Source organism: Erpetoichthys calabaricus, chromosome 4 (genome assembly GCF_900747795.2).
Source record: "Erpetoichthys calabaricus chromosome 4, fErpCal1.3, whole genome shotgun sequence".
Lineage (NCBI taxonomy): Eukaryota > Metazoa > Chordata > Cladistia > Polypteriformes > Polypteridae > Erpetoichthys > Erpetoichthys calabaricus.
This window is the reverse complement of record NC_041397.2, coordinates 268541506-268562948: the sequence shown is the minus strand read 5'-3', so window position 1 is coordinate 268562948 and position 21443 is coordinate 268541506. Positions and strand designations below refer to the sequence as shown.

The following is a 21443-nucleotide window of genomic DNA, read 5'->3' as shown; positions in this document are numbered from 1 at the left end:
ATTCTCTGCATAATTACGAGGATGTGCCCTACATGTCCACATATTCAAATCAGCTCTTAATTCTGGCTAGATTTTAGGTAGTAAAAATATTTTACATTACTTGGAATAAAGGCAGCGTGGAAGAGACTCGCATCGTTTTCAATGCACAGTATGAAAAAAACACTGTCAATAAGAAAAAATAAATGAGGTTTAAATTAATGCGGCGAATCTTCATTTCTCTAAGCAGATGGAACATCTGAACTGATTAATGTTAAAAAATAAATGGCAGAGAACTGTGTTTCACGCATGTCTCTTTCGGTACAGATGCTCTATGTGCTTTAGGACTATGTGATGGTTCAAACTTTAAACATCTGCATGTACATAACAGACTGTTATGGTGTGTAGGGGTATGTTTTATTTTAAGTCGGTTCGATCTGCTCAGGAGCGGCTTCTGGTCATTGCGCAACTTTGCTCCTTTCTCCTCAGCTCTAAACCCAACAGAAAAGTCACCTGAAATAAGCACTAAGACGGTATCATTTCTGGATGCCCTGTGCGGAATGTACTGCAACTGACCAGTAATGTTAACATTACACTAGGGTTGCCAGACGTCCCTTATATACAGGACATGTCCCATATTTGATAATTTTGTCCCCTGTCCCGTACTGACCTTTCAGGGACACCCAAATGTCCCGTATTTAGTTCATTTTCAAATTTCGTAATAAAAATATATTTTTACTACTTTCTTACGGTACTTAGTTGTAACTTTATAAGTAATTATACTTTCTTTTCTCAGATTCTCTTGATGAAAATAAACATTTGTAACGAGGAAACTAGTGTTTGCTGCCTATTTGCAGCTTGTTCAGTTGCTATGGTTGGCTAAGGACAGAGACACTGTTACCGTTTTGCTTTCCAGCCACGCTGTTGTGCAGATCTGTATCAGCATTGCAACATACAGTGTCAACAAAGTGTGTTGTTACTACTTGACAATGCCCACTTTTTTTCTAACTGCCTGTATTAAATAATAATAATAATTCTCTGTTGTCTGTATTAAATAAATATTTTCAAATGATTTCACTTTTACAGAATTTTGTTTAGCTTGTATTAAATAATTTTCAAATGATTTTACTTATGTTTACCTCATAACCCATTAAAATCCATGTTTTATGTTTTTAACTTATGTCTCTACTTTTATATAATATATTGGTTTGGGTGTGTAGGGGGCATGTATAAATTTATATATATAGTAATATAGAGAGAGATTTTAAGAGTGTCCCGTATTTCTAATTTTCTAATCTGGCAACCCTACATTACACATAAAACAAAATGTATACGTTTACCTGGCAGGGACATCAATTCTTAAGAAGGGTCGTCTATTGACTTGGATGGAGCTGGATGGAAAAGGATAAAACAGAAGACCATCTGCCAGTCCAGTTTCTGAGAAGACATTTTCACAATGTTTTAAACCAGGAAAAAGAAACACGCGGAACGTTGCATTCGCGTGTTGTTGGACAAACTGGAAATACGAGTTTTCCAGCCTGAAATTTCATCTGATGCAGCTGCTCTGAGTTAGAGAAATCGGGGAAAACAACACTACGCGAATACTTCGAGTTATGACGCGGCAGTGATCGTTCACCTGCCAATAATGCAAAACGAATAATAACAATAATAATAAGCTGATTTGCAAGAAAATATTGTGTTCGCACGGAACTGTACGAAGCCCGCAAGTGTCAAGAAAAAAAAAACGAAAAAGAACTGAAAAGGACGCGATACTTTAAATGCGTTAACGTTCCTCTCTATATTCATCTAAAAATTAATCTTGTTTTTAATGCTTTTTTTGCGGACCAGGTGGAAAATCAAGAGCGACCTCGAACTCCTCCCAAAACCTTCCAACCAGAAACTCAAATGAACGCAACAAAATAGGAGTAGGCTAACGAAGCATTAAATCACTGGCAGAAATACGGGGGCGTGTCGGCAACCCGTGCACAGTTCAACAACCGCTGCGCATGCCACATAAAGACTCGCGATCGCGCGCGATTTGAAGTTATTTTTGCACGCGGTATTTGCAGTCGGACTCCGATGCAGTGACAATAGCGAGACGGTTGCGCTTAGACAACAACGCTTGTAACCATAAACCCGGAGTCGCAATAACGGGAAATTTTACACCGAGACGCTGAATAACGTTAAGCCCCCTCTCCATGCTTCATAATTATTAAACGTTTCACACAGCTCACATTTTTTAAATTTTTGGAAACTCGGATTTACAATGCACCTTTGTTCCCTTCGCATCTCCTTTTTTGCAGGTTCCACCTCTTAATTGCCTTTTCTTGGTCACGGGGCAGGTACTTATCAGAGATCTTAAAATAATAAACCGATGTGAAAGACACATATTACAAGGGAATTAAGAGGCTTTGCAATATAATGCTAACCATGAACGTGTGCATAAATTACCAGAGCAAAGGCGAACGGCAGGTTGAGAACCCCTGATACGGTGACGTTAACGTAAATCCTTTATGCTTCACTATGTCTCTAATGTATTCATAATACAGTATCACGTGAAATTCTACAGTGTATTGTGTAGTTTTGATTAACAGGAATTTCCAGCAAAAAAATATTTGCCAATTGTAACAGTCTTGGTTCAGTTTTTGGAAGCAACGGGGTAAAGCCACTGTTACACATTTTTAAAAATCCATCCATCCATCCATTTTCCAACCCGCTGAATCCGAACACAGGGTAACGGGAACCAATCCTGGGCAGGGTGCCAACCCACCGCAGGACACACACAAACACACCCACACAATAGGGCCAATTTAGAATTGCCAGTCCACCTAACCTGCATGTCTTTGGACTGTGGGAGGAAACCGGAGCGCCCGGAGGAAACCCACGCAGACAAGGGGAGAACATGCAAACTCCACGCAGGGAGGACCCGGGAAGCGAACCCAGGTCCCCAGGTCTCCCAACTGCGAGGTAGGAGCGCTACCCACTGTGCCACCGTGCTGCCCGCATTTTTTAAAATATAACACTGAAATCAATATACTAGACTTGCATTATGATTAACAACATCAATAATAGAAGGCAGAAGGTCGCATGGTGACCAAGTGTTTGTATCGATGTCATTGCCCTAAAATCCTGGATGTGAATCCCAGCCTGGGCACTGACTATGTGAAAGTAAAAAAGTTAGCCTCACAAACTGCTGTTTCCTTCCACGTCCTAAAGACATACAGGTTAATCGATGACTTTAAATTGTGCTGCTACTACTGTGTGTGTGCAACATCCCATCCAGGGTTGTTTTATCTCTTGCATCTGAAAAATTTCATGCATTTCTGGAACCTGTTTAATCCAAATGAATTAATTTTTCAGGCAATATTATTTTGCTTGTTGTACAGCTAAACAATGTGGTGCATACGAAGATAGATTTGTGGCTGGTTAGCTTAAAGATAAAACCGGTGCTGGAGAGAAGGGATCTAACTAAGGGGTGGCTGGTAGCTACAAACCACCTTTACAGGGCACAAGGCAGGGAGGCAATCTTGGATGGGCCACTTTTCCGTAGGGATACACAAAGCCATTCACACCTCTGCAATTTAGAATTAAAGTAACATCTAATTACCAAGGGCAAACCCTGAGGAACAAGGAGAGAACAAGCTAATGCCACACAGAATTTCAGTAGGAATTCCTGGGGCTGTCATTTTAAAGCTGCTTTTAATAATTCCCATATTTTAATAAGGTTATAAGTGATTATGATTACATCTTGCCTAAGAAGGGGTCTGAGCTGCCTCAAAAGCTTGCACATTGTAATCTCTTAGCTAGCCAATAACAGGTGACATTTTGCTTGACTTCTCAACAAGGTTATAAACAACATAATTCACTATAAAATATATTTTCCATTATGTGATGAAATGACAGTTCAGTTCACTTCTTAGAAGTGTACGGTATAATAAAACACAAGAAGGTCTAGCTTCAGTATTGGTCTTCTCCTATTTTTGATGTGTTCCTTTAACGCTGACTAAAGAAGAACAGAATTAAACTATGTTGTAACCCCCCTTACAGTGTTAACATTGATTGGCTGAATTCATTGTTATTATTTAAAATGATTATGAGAAGAAATTTCAAATCATAAAGAGGTAATTCATAAATTGACACATTCCCCACCTATCATAGACCTGTGGCCACTGCCAACCATCCATCCATCTTAACCCTTCCTATCTAGCCCAGAACTGAAGCGAAAGCCCACCTCAGCACTACTGGGTTAAATGCAGGAAACACCCTATATGGAGTACCAATGTACCCCAGGGCTCATTTCCATCTCACCCCACATTTACTTACATGACCCAATTCAGAAACACGAGTTAGTCTAAAATGCACATCTTTGTGAGAGGAAAGCCAGAGTACCTGGAGATAAATCTCATTGAGGTACAGGAAGAACACGAAGCCCCACACAGACAGTAAATGTCCATCTATCCATTATCCAACCTGCTATATCCTAACTACAGAGTCATGGGGGTCTGCTAGAGCCAATCCCAGCCAACACAGGGCGCAAGGCAGGAAACAAACCCTGGGCAGGGCGCCAGCCCACCACAGGACAGTAAATGTGGTGATGAAAATTATAACAAATGTAAAATGAGCATAAAAATGTAAACAAGCAACTTTGATCAATGTTATGCAGTCTGTTGAACCAAGAAACATTTATATATGGAAATTTTAGTTTTAAGGGTAATTTCAGTAAGAAATCGCCCATTTAAAACATGTTTTGATAACATTTCTGAGCTCTATTTATATATTACAACTCTAAAGGATTAGAAGATTCAAGAATTCCACTGACATTACACAGGTATCATCTAGAACAACTGATGCAGTATCTGATAAAATATTTCATATCAAATTCAAATTGATATTATTGTTCATTTTTAGTCAGTAGGTTGTACATTCTTGAAAGTTTTAATTTTTTTGTAAAAAACTGTAATTGATGCCAGACATGTTGCTCTAGGTAGAAGGCTAATTTCTTCTTGCTCCTTGAATATAGTCAAATCAATGGACTTAATTGACTTCACAGAATTGTATAAAAAGTCTTGGATTATGGCTTTCCCAATCTGCAAAGATCTGATAGCATCTTACATCTCAGACTGGCATTTCAAATTTATTAAAAAAAACTCTTTGGTAGTTCAGATGGAATGGACCAGTGTGAGATTTTTTTATGGTGGCAGGAGTGCCAATTCTGCCACCAACCCCCAAGTTTTTCCCTGCATGTTGGAGGGCCTACATGCAGAGATGGATGCAGATTAACGTCATACCCGGGACAGAGCAATTGCAGGTTAAGGTTCTTGCTCAAGGGTCCAACAGAGGAACCTCATGTAAAATACATTTGGAAATGTATAACATCTTAAAGCAGCGTTTCTCAACCTTTAAGTATTTGCGACCCGAGTTTTCATAACAGTTTTAATCGCGCTCCCCTAACGTTTTTTTGAAACCCTAATAAAATTTATTCCTATATTTTTTGCTGCCGATACACCGCTACAAATTTAAAATTTCCCTACGAATAGCGAAATTACACCACATATGGCAACATTCGCGCCCCCTTTCTTGTTACTTTGCCTCACAGTTTGAGAACTGCTGTCTTAAAGTGAGAACATTTACTACTTATTTCTCAATTTTTCTAAAAAAACATCAAGTCTAGTTTTGAAAGTCCCTAAAGTCTTACTGTCTACCACACTACTTGGTAGCTTATAAGTGTCTATGATCTGGTGTATAACAAAAAACTTGTAACTTTTGTGCGAAATTTACTCTTAACAAGTTTCCAACTGTGTCCCTGTGTTCTTTGTGAACTCATTTTAAAGTAACAGTCTCGATCCACTGTACTAATTCCCTTCATAATTTTAAACACTTTAATCCTGTCACCTCTTCATCTTATTTTGCTTAAACTGAAAATGTTCCACTCTTTTAACCTTTCTTCATAATTCACCCCCCGCAGCCCTGGAATCAGCCTAGTCGCTCTTCTCTGGAGCTTTTCTAGCGCTGCTATGTCATTTGTTGTGACTTAAGTATTAGTTGCTCCGTTTCTGTTGTAGTCAATAACCTAAACGTTGTTTGTAATGTTAGTTATTTTTAAATGCTCAGTAATTACACATTTTCATATTTATTATAAGATCAAATTTAGATATATCAGAAATTAATTCACATACCTTCCTAGATTGTAATCTATTTGTGTAGGAAGAATGAGAAATTAGTTTTAGACTGGTTTTTCAAATTGATCCTGGTGATTCTGCAGATGACACATTCATATCAACAATAAAAAATTAATTTGTGTAGAGGCAAATGTATTACATTCTTTATCAGCTATTATTAAATTAATGTAATAAGTTAAATAAATGTAATAAATTTCAAGTAAAGTAATTAATTAGTTAATAAATAATGCTAGGTAACCAGTTACAAGTGAAAACGATTTGAAATGGTAAGCAGTAGGACAAGAGGAGTGCGATCAGAAATATCAATGGCATCATAATGACAAGACCTGACTGCAGGAATCAGGTTATGATCAATAAAAAAATCAAATAAGTGTGATGCCCTGAATAAAAGAAAGAATATTGTCATAAGTATGTGTAGAGGAAATTCCATAGCTCAGACAACTTATGGCCTTTGATAAGAAATCATAAGAGAAAATATATACTGTGTTCATATTGTTTGCTATTGTACAGCATTAGTCACCATTGGCTTGAATTAAATCAAACATTTATCTGCGTTCTCTATGAAAACACAAGATTACATTTTTTCTCAGTCATAACTACAAAATACACAGAGTAAGGCAACATAGAAAAATATTTTGGTTGGCATATTCCTTTAAACATGGCCCCTACAGATATCTTCAGAGAGCTAAGATTTGACACCAATTTTTCCCTTTGGAATTAATACTTTACTTATTTACTAAATATTTTCTAAATTATAGTTTCCCTTTCTTAAGTCTTAGTTCATATATATTCATTTGCAGTTAGCATAAAAAGGCACACAAGCAGACATACTGTGTTTAAACACTAAAAGAAAAAGTAGTCATAATGTATCAATCCAGCTGTCTGTTTAGAAATTTTAAATTGTTCACCATAAAACTGATAAAAATTATTTCTTTTGTGTATGTTCACAACACAACTACCACAAGGCACTTTACAAATCAGACATCTAAGCACTTCAGGGGAACAAGACACAGTAGCAAGTGTTTGCCCACTAGGAAAAGACCACCCCTGGTGTGTACAAGTACATGAACCTGGGCTCTGTACAAAGAGGAGTGAAAAACAGCGGCCTTATCCAGCTGATACCTCCTTTTGCTCAAAGTGACTAATCAGGCTTTTAACTCTGAGTGCTCAAGTTAACCGACCCATTTCTCTTGAGGCTTGTTGTACCCCCACCACTCGTGTTAAACGTCACCCACCATGACAAAGTACTTGTCTTGTCTCTATCCTGACAAATCAGGTCACACCAATAATTTAACAGTGGTGTGTTTCATACTACCAATGTCCTGTCTGTAAGTTACTTCAACTTTGGGACTCAAAATTCTGTCCTTTCCTCTGTAATGTAAGTGAAAAGACAAACCAAATCAGGGCTGCCCATTTGGTTAAATTGACTGCTTGGGGACTTGACTGCAGGTACTTGTGTTGTGACAGGCTGAATTCCCCTGAGAGCCCTGTTACAGAAGCAAATGCTACCAACTCTCTAAATTATACAAATCCATTCACCCAGCTTATTGCAATTAGGTTGCAGGGAGTTACAGTCTTTATTGTTTGAATTAGTATCAGTCATACTTTGTTCTTATTTTTGTAGATATCATATTTTCAGCAATTTGGTTTTGAAAAGGGCAGAGCCAGCTATCGTCAACAACTTTGTGGTCTAAGAGCAGATATACTTTTATCATAAATCATAGTGCATGAATGCTTGTGCCTTCACAATTTGGCCAGTTAACAAATAAATCACTGTGCACTTGAAGAGTCTACTTAGAGGAAATGCTCTGATTAAAGAGATCATCGATGACTGTAAACACATTTATAGAAAGACCAGCACATATTGGTGCAAACTGCATATTAGCTAATATATAGGCAAGTACTGTGACACTGAAACAAAAAAAAGAGTTCTATTAAATTGACAAGCTCATAAAAGGTTGGCCAAAATTAGAAAATGGATTGACACAAAAGCTGACTGTTCATCAAAGAATGAGAAACTTGTGTCACGCAGTTGACAATTCATTCAGGCATGACAAAAGCACACTTATGTCTGACAACAACATTTATTTCTATAGCACATTTTCATACAGGCAATGTAGCTCAAAGTGCTTTGGCAAGACACCAAAAAGAAAGTTACATGAAATGAAAAACAAATAAGATTAAGCAATAATATTAAAGAATAAGTAGCAAAGGCAAAAGGTAAGGTCAGATGGCCAGGAGGACAGTAAAAACAAATGAAAAACTCCAGTTAGGCTGGAGAAAAAAACAAAATCTGCAGGGGTTCCAAAGCCACAAGACCACATTCTACCTAACATAAATGTTTGTAAATCATTTCTCTTTGTTTTCATAATTCACATGATAGGATTTCATGAAGGTGGTCTTGTGGACAGCTGAGACACCCACCTTTATTCTGACCTGGCAGCACAGACTCAGAGTTACTTATTTCCATGGCAAGAGGTGTGCAAGTCAATTTTTTAATGAAAAAATTGCAAATAAAGTACACTGTTTCATGCATATTTTATTTTCACTCCAAACTTCAGACAACAATCTTCTTTTGTTTTGCCAATGTGTAATAATAATAATAATAATACACTTAAAAATGTAATTAAATTACATTAATAATGTGTAACAAGAAAGAAAGAGAAAGAAAGAAAGAGAAAGAAAGAAAGAAAAAGAGAAAGAAAGAAAGAAAGAAAGGAAAAAAGAAAGAAAGAAAGGAAAAAAGAAAGAAAGAGAAAGAAAGAAAGAAAGAAAGAAAGAAAGAAAGAAAGAAAGAAAAAGAGAAAGAAAGGAAAAAAGAAAGAAAGAAAGAAAGGAAAAAAGAGAAAGAAAGGAAAAAAGAAAGAAAGAAAGAAAGAAAGAAAGAGAAAGAAAGAAAGAAAGAAAGAAAGAAAGAGAAAGAAAGGAAAAAAGAAAGAAAGAGAAAGAAAGAAAGAAAGAAAAAGAGAAAGAAAGGAAAAAAGAAAGAAAGAAAGAAAGGAAAAAAGAGAAAGAAAGGAAAAAAGAAAGAAAGAAAGAAAGGAAAAAAGAGAAAGAAAGGAAAAACAAAAGAAAGAAAGGAAAAAAGAGAAAGAAAGAAAGAGAAAGAAAGAAAGAGAAAGAAAGAGAAAGAAAGAAAGAGAGAAAGAAAGAAAGAGAAAGAAAGAAAGAAAGAAAGAGGAAAGAAAGAAAGAGGAAAGAAAGAAAGAAAGAAAGAAAGAAAGAAAGAAAGGAAAAAAGAAAGAAAGAAAGAAAGGAAAAAAGAGAAAGAAAGGAAAAAAGAAAGAAAGAAAGAAAGGAAAAAAGAAAGAAAGAAAGAGAAAGAAAGAGAAAGAAAGAAAGAGAAAGAAAGAAAGAGAAAGAAAGAGAAAGAAAGAAAGAGAAAGAAAGAAAGAGAAAGAAAAAGAAAGAGAAAGAAAGAAAGAGAAAGAAAGAAAGAAAGAGAAAGAAAGAAAGAGAAAAAGAAAGAGAGAAAGAAAGAAAGAAAGAAAGAAAGAAAGAGAAAGAAAGGAAAAAAGAAAGAAAGAAAGAAAGAAAGAAAGAAAAAGAGAAAGAAAGGAAAAAAGAAAGAAAGAAAGAAAGGAAAAAAGAAAGAAAGAAAGAAAGAAAGAAAGGAAAAAAGAAAGAAAGAAAGAAAGAAAGAAAGAAAGAGAAAGAAAGGAAAAAAGAAAGAAAGAAAGAAAGAAAGAAAGAAAGAAAGAAAGAAAGAAAGAAAGAAAGAAAAAGAGAAAGGAAAAAAGAAAGAAAGAAAGAAAGAAAGGAAAAAAGAGAAAGAAAGGAAAAAAAGAAAGAAAGAAAGAAAGAAAGGAAAAAAGAAAGAAAGAAAGAAAGAGAAAGAAAGAAAGAAAGAAAGAAAGGAAAAAAGAAAGAAAGAAAGAAAGAAAGAAAGAAAGAAAGGAAAAAAGAAAGAAAGAAAATATTGTAAAAGAAAGAATAGGGACAGCCTTTTAGTGTTAAGAATCCCTAAATAATTATGTTGGAATGAATTGAATTAAATGGTCAGAGGTAATGCGGATAGTAAATTTATAATATTAGCCATCACCACTAACACTATCTAACAGCATACACTGTACTGTTTACAAACACACACAAGTATATAAGGTGTTATATAAAAGTCTTTGGCTACACACACAGTATAGTTATATAAATACATTGTGATGGTACAGGGCTTCTTGCACAACTGATAAAATGATGTCTCTATTTCAAAGAAATATCTTTTTATCATTTGAATTATGCCAGAGTACAAACTCTAGTACTGAGACCTTTTTCTTCTCTTCCTTTGGTCCCAGTTCAAACCTTGGAAAGATTGGATTTGGGAGTGTAGGAAGGACAAACCGAGGAGGAAAGGTGTGTTTTAAAAGTGGACTCTAGAGCAGGGGTAGGCAACGTCGGTCCTGGAGTGCCACAGTATGTGCAGGTTTTTGTTCCAACCCAGTTCCTTAACGAGAACTCAATTATTGCTGATGAAGCACATATTGCTTAAGTGACATTTTAATGCTTCATTTTAGTGGTCTCGCTTGTTAAGGTTCTCCAACCTTAATTGCTTATTTCAATCTTAAACTGCTGCATTCAGTGTTTTAATTGCTCCTTATTAGCAATAAGATGTAAAACAGGGGTAGGCAATGTCGGTCCTGGTGAGCCGCAGTGGCTACAGGTTTTCATTCAACCCAATTGCTTAATTAGAAACCAATCATTGCCAATCTCAGACCTTATTTAATTTTATGGCTTGTTAGTCTGTGCAATGTAAGGCTTTTATATCGTAGATTTTTTTCCTTTCCAAGGATATCATCCAAATGATTTGAAGCCTAAAACAGATCATTTTCAGTCTGTCACATTTTTTCTATTAAGTGTTTTATTAAATCAAACCGTGCATGATGAACACACACAGATGTAATTGGAAAAAAGCTAGCTGGAGAACTGCTGGCTGCTTTGTCTTTTACATCTTATTGCTAATAAGGAGCAATTAAAACACTGAATGCAGCAGTTTAAGATTGAAATAAGCAATTAAGGTTGGAGAACCTTAACAAGCGAGACCACTAAAATGAAGCATTAAAATGTCACTTAAGCAATATGTGCTTCATCAGCAATAATTGAGTTCTCGTTAAGGAACTGGGTTGGAACAAAAACCTGCACATACTGTGGCACTCCAGGACTGACGTTGCCTACCCCTGCTCTAGAGTACTTTAAAAGTGTGGCCCAGAAGCAGTGTCATATGGATGACAGCAGGGAAGCTGTCCCTCAAGTACTCCCTCCAGCTACCCCAGAGGAAACTGACAGGACTGCCCGCTCCCACTACAATTTCCATGCCGTCCTGCTGCAGTCCAAATCGAAGCAAAAGCAGTATAAAGTATGCCAGGCCATCTACGGATTTCTTCCCAATGTGTACTGTTCTGCTGCACACATACAAATTGGGCATACCTGCAGCCTGGACGACAAAGCCTGCTGACTTCACTTTCAAGTTAGCTCTGGCAGTGCCGTCGCTTCTGCCCCATGGGCTATTTAAAGAGCCAAACTGCTAGAAATTGGTGTTTATTTGCGAAACAGATTCAAGAGACAATGAAGCTCCGCAAGACCAAGAAAGAAATCCTAGGAAGAGGTGTCCATGATTCCCTTTTTGTTATTTTGACTTTTTTCCCCTCTTATACTTTGCTGTATTAAATCGGATACCAGCTGTGCCCCAGCTTTTCATCATCATCCTTTTGTTTTCTCTTTATTTCAGCGTATACACATACACAAACATTGCTTAACACCGTCACATACTGTAGGCATTTTAATATGCAAATATAGACACAGACATAAAAAGGAGTGGGAGAACACAACATAACGACCAGTCCCAACATTCTAGCCTGAGCCGTATTGTACAGTTTTGGGCCCTATCTCCCTGTTGGGGTGCCTGATTCACATAATCACCTTCCAAAATACAGCATACAAGCACTAACACACACTGTGCCATACTCACTTCCAATATCACCTATTCTGGCCACACTGTCTCCCTTCCAGAAAGAAGCCTTTGCCCAAGTCACCTTCTGACTCTAAGTTTAACCACTCCATAGACGGACTTCTAGGGTAATCTCCAGACCCACTCCCATGGTTACTAATGCCTCCAGAACGTCATGTAGTCTGATTTACAGAGCTCCCTTTAGAGGCTGATCCCTTTTTGATGAATTAGTACACATGGAATAGATATTTCCAGTGCAGAGTAACGTCTAGGTCAGGTAACAGTCCTGTTGTTGCCTGCTCATTTTCAATGCTCCCCATGAGAACATGAGATGTTGTATGAGCCTCTCACTCGTGATTGCTGACCTATGTTTGCAAATGCTAAGAGTCCTCCTTTTAACATATGGATGATTCAGAATCTGTTTACTATTTTCTCTCTGCCTCCTACTCATTCTTACCCAGGCACCTACTTGCCAAGTCAGCACTATATGTGCATTTATATATTTGTGTACTGTATGTACGTATATATACATACACACAAACAAACAAACATATACACACATACTATAATACCATCACATTCACACTTTAATACGCACACACAATACATTATAAGATGTAATTTATTTTTCTCTTCAGTAGATTTCATTATTTACCTTTAGAACTCATTGACTTGTATTGTTTAAAAGAAGGTGCAATTTTGAAATAATTAAAAATCTTTCAAAAATAGCCTCAAGCATCTTTGATATTGTCTGGCTTTATAAATGAATCACTAAGTAGTATTCTTATTCAGCACCTTAACGTTGCCTTTGCTAACAATTTATAATTTCATTTGACAGATTTAAAAAAAAAACAAAAAACTTTGCACTCAATGTTCTTCTTCAATTTTTTATTTTCAAATAAACATTCCACAAAACTAATCTGAACCTGTACCAGCACAAGATAAAAGCATGCAAAATGCCACTCAAACCCATGCAGATATGAACTGAAGCTTCAGTACTGTTCAAACATATTTAGTCGTTCAACTAGGCAGCATATTTTCTACTTAAAAGAAAACAGTGGGGAGATGAACATTCTTTGCAACTAAATCACAGAGGCAGCTAATTCAAAGCAACAGATTTCTGTATAATTAATAAATAGGCTTTCCCACTCACCCCTCTGCCTGTGACTTGTCATCTAAAGGCCAAATGATCACGTCACTAGACACAGCTTCTGAAGTCCTGTCCTTCTGGTTCTGTGTTGGAGAAAACTGTTGCTTTTTTAAAAAAAAAATGTGGGAGTGGATCTGCATGTTGCCATGGAGCCAGAAGGAAAGGGGTTTAAAATAATAATATGATTTTCTTTTCTTTTAATGAAGTAAACTAATTCAGGGGGCAGGTTTTGTTACCAAGGCTTCCTGAAGTGTCCTATTATATCCATTGTCTATGTAGTGCTGCTTGTGCAGTGGATGCTGTGTATGAAAGCAAACCTATGCAATGCATATATTTATCATTAGGGCTTTTTTTCAGGAGTGTGTGTCCATCTCTTCATGACATATGATATTCAGACAGTGATCTGGCATTGCTGCAATTGGCTTAGCATAAACAAGAACACCTATATAGAACTGTGCCCTGCAAATATCACATCTCATCTTTCAAAGCCGCTTTAATAATTTATCTATATTTGTTTGCTTAAATCAGTGAGAAAAATTCAGGAAATCTAGACCGGGAATAATTATGTGCTGCAAACACCAGGACATAAGAAATTCTTTTCTAGCCAAAGATGTACAAGTACAAATGGTGAATTAATTGACTGGTCCAAGTGCAGGTATAAATCTGACATAATGGTACAACTGAGAACAGACAGCATTTATGGAAAATTGAGTTATTCAAGAATGAATCAATTAAAGGCCTAGCATAATCAAATCCTTAAAGGAACTCATTTCATTGCTGGTTTTATTCTACAGTATTCATAACTACTCCATCTAATCGTCTCATTTGGCTTTTGTTAATGAAGTGAAATGACAGTCATATTCTCTCTGATTCAGTGTTGACTAATTTGGAATAATAAGAAATATATACTATAAGAGATATAATAACAATTTTTTAAACAGTTTATTTTCACTCAGGAAAAGGTAGGAAAAGAAAAAAACGTGACATGAAAACGCCGGAGCTATAGAGGACAGTAAATACTCATTTATTGTGAACTATTTCTCCCAAAGACACATGGCACATTTCTGACAATTATGATATAAATCATTTCAAAAAGAGGCCAGTTATACTAGTGTGTGCAGGACTTGGGAAAACCTGACCAATTTGTCAAAGTGGATTTGAAACACTACATAGTCAGCAGGTCTTTACCTGTGCTTTTCAAAATTATCTACACATGCTGGGCCACTGCTGATTACTTCGATATCTTTAAACAACTACTTCATAATTATTTTTTCTTGTTTCTGGTCTCTCTTGGTCAGCAGAAGAAGGGATCATTTGACTGTGGCAGTTAGGTGGACGTTTATAATTTTAACACAGCCAGTTCAACTAATTTGCAATGTCTGAGTTATAAAACGTTGTCAAAAGTAACAAAGGTTAACACTCCAATTTTCAACTCAAACTGGCTTTGTGGCCCTGAGCAAATCTTTTAGCCTGTCTATGCTCCAATTGTAACAAGGATTTATGTAAACAAATGGTTGTGATCCTGTAAGTCACTTTGGATAAATACACCAGCCAAATACATAAATCAGACCTTTTAGAAGACATGCAAGAATGTACATCAAAGCACTACAAAGTAGACAAGAACATTATTTAAATACAGGAACAGAATCTAGAATTGGGGCCAAGAAGCTTAAGAAAGAGGGTACAGTTCATGAGACTACAAGATGCAAATACACACACACACACTGACATATGGCATACACAGATAGATAGATAGATAGATAGATAGATAGATAGATAGATAGATAGATAGATAGATAGATAGATAGATAGATAGATAGATAGATAGATAGATAATCATCTCTCTCTCTTTCTCTCTCTCTCTCTCTCTCTCTCTCTATGTATATATATATATATATATATATATATATATATATATATATATATACAGTTGAACCTTGGTTTGCGAGCATAATTCGTTCCGGAAACGTGCTCGCAGTCCAAAGCACTCGTGTATCAAAGCGAATTTCCCCATAAGAAATAATGGAAACTCAGATGATTCGTTCCACAACCCGAAACTATTCATATAAAAATGATTAATACAAAATATAAAGTAAAAATACATAAAACAAATTAAGCTGCACTTTACCGGAAGAGCATCCCAAAGCAATCGCAGTCTCCCAGCGCTGTAGCAGTTCGCCATAAAAGTGAATCCGAAAAGATCGCGGACATGCTATAAGCGCCTGCCGTCGATGGGTGATACAAGGAACAAGGAACATTATAAATGCGCAGGGCACAGTACTACTTGGCCACGACCCTGCCTGACTGCTGTGTCTGTGTATAGGAGAGTGGCAGATCCCGCTACAATAAATAACCGTGCTGTTGCTGTTTCAAGCTGAATAAAGCTGGCGTTGCTAAAGTACTGAGACTCAGCTTCGTGTTTTGAGGTGCAAGACAGGGACTCGCACATCACAGCACGCACGTCACAGTACAAACACACACACACACACACGTAGTCACAATGCTGTAGTAAACAGTATATGCTCATACGGATGTTGACTATATGAGTGAGGCACGCCGACTCAGACGGAGAATAGGAGACGATTGCCAATAATCCCGCAGCGAGAGAGAGAGAGAAGAACCATCAGCTCAGTTGTGATCACATGACGCCCAGCAGACAAAGCGTATACATACTACTCGTATTGCAAGACCTCGCTCGTTTATCAAGTCAACATTTATTAAAAATTTTAGCTCGTCTTGCAAAACACTCGGAAACCAAGTTACTCGCAAACTGAGGTTCCACTGTATATATACAGTATATATATACAGTATATGTATAGAATGAGGGTTTCTAAACTCTTTTGGGACTCCCCCCAACAGGATGAAGAGCATCCCGAAAAGCGCAATCACTGCATCTGTGGAAGACAGGATATCTACAGTATGTAGTGCTGTAAAAGTGCTGTTCCTGTCCCAAGCAAAATAAAGCTGGTTTTGCTAAAGTACTGAAACTCAGCCTCATGTTTTGGGCTGCAAGACAGGGACTGTCATGTCACTTATACTATACTATATATATAAAATGCAAACTGGACTCACTTACTCACTCATCAACAATAACACTATTTCCTGTTTAGGTAATTTGGCAGGATGGTACATCTAGGTCAATAGGTGACCACTAAGAAAAGACATTTTGATATGTCAATATTTAGAGGCAAAACACTGCCTACGATAGAAAAACTAAATACCCCAAAATCTTAAAAATGCAGTGGGGATTTTTTTTAATTTAGTGACATTATAGAAAATTTTTTTTTTTTTATTGATATCTGTCAATAATAATGTTGCAGCAAGGGGACTATTCTAATGCACCACAATGTTTTCTCGGCACAGCACTGGTAAGTGCGCAGTTGTGGGGCTTCCCGCGTGTGCAAATAAAGGCCACTGGCAGAAAAGCAGCACTTACAATAGGATGGAAGGAGTGAAGAAGGTGAAATGTATTGCATAGGAAAAAGAGAAGGGATCAGGGCTTGAAGGGCTTTTTGATTTCATAAATTAATGTCAACACGTTCTGATCTCAAGCTCCCCACTCCTCGATATCATATAAAATAAATGTGCTCCAATCTGTAAGGGTGACACCACCCCTATACACAGTCCCCCTCCCACAACCCCCACAACCCTCCTCCTGTCAAGCGCTCAATGATATCATCTGCTAAATTAAATGAGCTCTGATCTCCAAGGGGGACTAAAGTCTGTATGGCCAAATAAGAGTGAGGTAGATAAATGTGCATATACTGTAGTTCATGAGATTATTTCTTTTTACTTGTTCTCTTCTGTTTAATAATCCTTACTTCTCTCCTATTTGAAATTCACTCCTTGCCATTTCAATTCAAAAGAATGCAGTTTCCTCTAAAATTGTATTTTGCAGTGACCATCAAAAAAGAGCCAAAGCCATTCACTAGGAAAACCAAGAATTGATGAAGAGCACGAATGTTTCAGTGAGTTAGTTACATAGTAATTCTGAGATATCCGATTAAGCACTAGCACTTTCCTAACCGAAGCAGGGTAATACAGCTAGTACATAATATTTATGCATATGCATAAAAAACATTTAAAAAAGACTTTGTTCACAATGACAATAACACTTACTTAGATACATCTTCTCAAAACAAGATTACGGAATACATCTCATCACATTTTCCTAATCACAGTCATGTTTTGCTAGTTAACACTTTTCATTTCAAAATGCTAATTTCACTTGGGTGGTGTGACCTGCTAGTTGTGGCTTTAAAACACAAAGTTGGAGGTTCAATTTCCACATCTGAATTAACATGTCTTGCTAAACAAGTTATTCAACTAGTCTGAGCACCACCGGAGCTGATTATGCTGTAGCTGGTACCTGTAGAATTTTGCAATATTACTAACTAAAGACTACTAGACTGTTTTGTTTTTGCTGTCTTTTGCACCTCAGGACCACAGTTTTGTGTTTTAGAAGTTCAGAAAAAATGACTAAGTAGACTAATAGCATATTGGGGAATATAGGACCCTTACACAATATATTATTAACAATAATAATAATAATAATAAAAAGAAGAAGAAGATGATGTGAACATCTCAGTCAAATAGGTAGAAAAACTCAACAAATACAAAAACCTTGAGATTTCACACATGTGATTCCTGGTATAACTGGAACACTTGGCACGGCTTGATTTGGTAAACAGAAGTTCACCCTTCTCGGAACTGCTCACTTACTTCATAAAGTTCTAACCACTGGACAAGACCTAAAGAACTTGCATGTCGCTAGAAATAAATCTTATATAGCACATTTAATGCAGGACACCATGGCCACACATTGGTTAGTGCAGTGCATTCATACTGTATATCTAACATCCCGAGTAGAAATGTGCCACATGAATGGGTGAAGTTCACACATTCTCCCTGTGTTTGAGGTACTCTGGTTTTCCTCGCCTATCCCCAAACTGTTTACATGATAGGTTGATAGGTGATTCCACATTAGTTTCATTATGAGTGTAAGTGTGGGAATGTGTGTGTTAGCATGTCCTGTGATAGACTGGTGCCCAATCCTGGCTCTGGGCCCCATGACACTGACTTGGATTAAGTAGATTTGTAACTGGATATGATATTTCATATATTAAATGCATTATGTTTTGTATGAAACAAATACAGCACCGATTTTGTTAAAATTAAAAACACAGTTAATGAAAGGTAGGTCTAAATAGCTTATTGTATCTTTTATGTTCTATGAAGTAAGTGAAAGCTGCGCAATGTTGGAAATTTTGGACAAACAAAGATGCACTTTTGTTATGCAGACAATGTTCCACAAAATTTGGAAGCAGTCCTGACAGAAGAGACACAAAAAACCTGCAAGCTCCATACTACAAGTTTGAGGTTGAGGTGAGGACAAGGTAAAGAATGCTAATAAGATGTTGGATTACATAACATAATGTGCATGCAGTACAAATCAGGTGAGCTTAGAAACACACTTAGAATTCATCAGTAATATTTTGGTCTTTATTTTACAAAGAAATATCTAAAAGGACTGAATATAGCATAAAACAAGCTACTAGTCTTATACAAGAACTGTGTGATATGAAGTATAAGGAAAGGCTAAAGGAACTGAGCCTTTTCACTTTAAAAAGGCGGGGATTAAGAAATGACATAGGAGATGCCCTGTGATGGACTGGTGCCATGTCCACGGTTGGGTCCTACCCTGTATCCAATGATACTGGGGTCCCCATAATCCTGGCCAAGACTAAACAGTTTTGAGCATGCATATGTTACGATAAAAACAATGAATTGGCAGCTCATCCAGGCCTTGTTCAAGTCTTGTACCCAATACTGCTGGAATAGGCCCTGCTGCATCAAAATCCTAAATTGGACAAAGCAGGCACAGGACATCAATAGATGCATGCATACAAGATCAAATTGTTTAGATTTCTGAAGGGAGTGACTAAGGCAGTGGCTGGCTTTTATTTTATTATGTGACATTACAGAAATTTACAGTGTGGTGTAGTGGTTAATGCTTTTGACTGAGGTTGTGGGTTCAAATCCCGCTACTGACACTGTGCGACCATGAGCAAGTCGCTTGACCTGCCTGTGCTCCAATTGGAAAATCAAAAGAAATGTTACCAGTTGTATCATAGATGTTGTAAGTCACCTTGGATAAAGGTGTCAGCCAAATAACTAAATATAAAATCTAATCAATAGATCAGTCATTCTGGTAATACTGTATAATATTTGCACCACCTGAACTGATCTAGAAATGCACAATAGAGAAAATAAGGATGGTTTTTGTCACACCTATTTTTACTTTAGCATTTACCAAGTAACACTTTGAAAAGGTTTTGTTAATTCTCAGCTCCTGCTGTACAAGGCAGGGCACAGCATGTTTCTGGTGAAATGACTGAGGACAGACATGTGAAAATGAATTAAGATATTTGCATCTGAATAGCTATGAGCGACATTTACCAAACATTGCAAAAATCGATGAATTATACATTGAGGAACAGCATGTTGAAAACAGCTAAACACTTTTGAGTGCACGGCACGGTCTAAAAATCAATTTCCAAACTGTTCAGAGTGTTCTAATGTAAATTTAAATTACAGCACTTGGGCAAACTCGACCAACTGCCAACTGCTGACATGTGTATGACTTATGCAGTCCTTATAATGACCATACAGAAACAGTGGATGGGCCCAAGAGTACGGTGCATTCTGTTTTTTCCCGATGAGAGAGCAGTTCACTGCAGGGAAGGCAGACTTGGCATTTGAACATTGTTACTAACCTGAAAGTGTCTGGACTGCTAGCCTAGATGTGAATTCGGATATTAACAGTGGTGAATCTGCAGTGGCAGCCCTCACCGTGACTCCATTGTTACAGTTTTGCTCACGATGGTGACTGACCGATTGATGATTTATTTTGATTTTCATTATATGATGCTGTTGCATATTTATTAACATGTATTACCACTCTTCTGTTTAATGACCTTTGTGGTTATAACACAAGGACTTTCATTGTACTTTAAGACAGTGGTGATCAAGTTCAGTCCTAGGGGGCTCAGGTCCAGACATTCAGCAGGTTTTTGTTCCAACCAGTTTCACAATCAGGTAGTCATCCATCCATCCATCCATTATCTAACCCGCTATATCCTAACTACAGGGTCACGGGGGTCTGCTTGAGCCAATCCCAGCCAATACAGGGCGCAAAGCAGGAAACAAACCCCGGGCAGGGTGCCAGCCCACCGCAGGGTGTGCACACACACACACATCCACACACCAAGCACACACTAGGGCCAATTTAGAATCGCCAATGCACCTAACCTGCATGTCTTTGGACTGTGGAAGAAAACCGGAGCACCCGGAGGAAACCCACGCAGACACGGGGAGAACATGCAAACTCCACACAGGGAGGACCTGGGAAGCGAACCCTGGTCTCCTAACTGCGAGGCAGCAGTGCTACCCACTGTGCCACCTTAATGAATTAATTAATTTATTAACTAAAACATTTAATTTACTAATTAATAAATACATTAATTAATTCCAATTCCAATTAATTGAATCCTAAAAATGACAACAACAAGGAGAATGCACAAACAATACTGAATGCTGCAACTACTTAACGTCATAACCAGCAGCATGCTCATTATTAAGTAACCAGAACATCTTAATGAAGATAATGATGTTGAAGACGATGAAAATCATTAAAACCATTATAAAAAAACACTACATTATATCCACATAACATACATAAATACTTATTACATTCTAAAAAAAGTAGACAAACCCAGCTCTGTAAATTTGGGAATGATACCAGAAGATAGAAACTGGGAAGAAATACCAGCTTGCTTAATAAAAATAGGGATACAATTAAAAGCAGAAGTTGGTCGAGATGAAAACCTAAAGCAACAGCAGACCCCTAGGACTGAACCTGAGGACCACTGATTTAAGGTATCTATATTACTAAACGATAGTTTAATTTATGCATGGCGGACGCACCAAAGCGCATGCGCACTGCGCCGTGGCACCCCAGAGTCAAACGCAGCGGCTTCCCACAGTCAGTAGGTGGCGCCCAAACAACACAACCTGTAAACTAAACTTGCTTTATTCCACTGTGCCAGCGGTCTGTGTCAGCAGAGGCAAAGGAGTCATGGCTCCAAATAGAAAGAGCTCAACAATTTGTAATACAAAACGGAGCCCGTAGTTCCCAGAG

General features: G+C 37.4%; 1 protein-coding gene across 5 annotated transcripts in view; it reads right to left on the bottom strand.

Annotated features, from left to right (window-relative positions):
• nr1i2 (nuclear receptor subfamily 1, group I, member 2) overlaps positions 1-21443 on the bottom strand; it is a 245482-nt gene that overhangs the window by 54776 nt on the left and 169263 nt on the right. Inside the window, exon 1 of one of the 5 annotated variants that reach the window (XM_051926214.1) lies at positions 13247-13326. The exons of the other annotated variants lie outside the window; for them this stretch is intronic. The gene's annotated coding sequence lies outside the window, so the exon portion shown is untranslated. Of the gene's footprint in view, positions 1-13246; positions 13327-21443 lie in introns of those variants that run through there. 5 annotated transcript variants of the gene reach the window in all.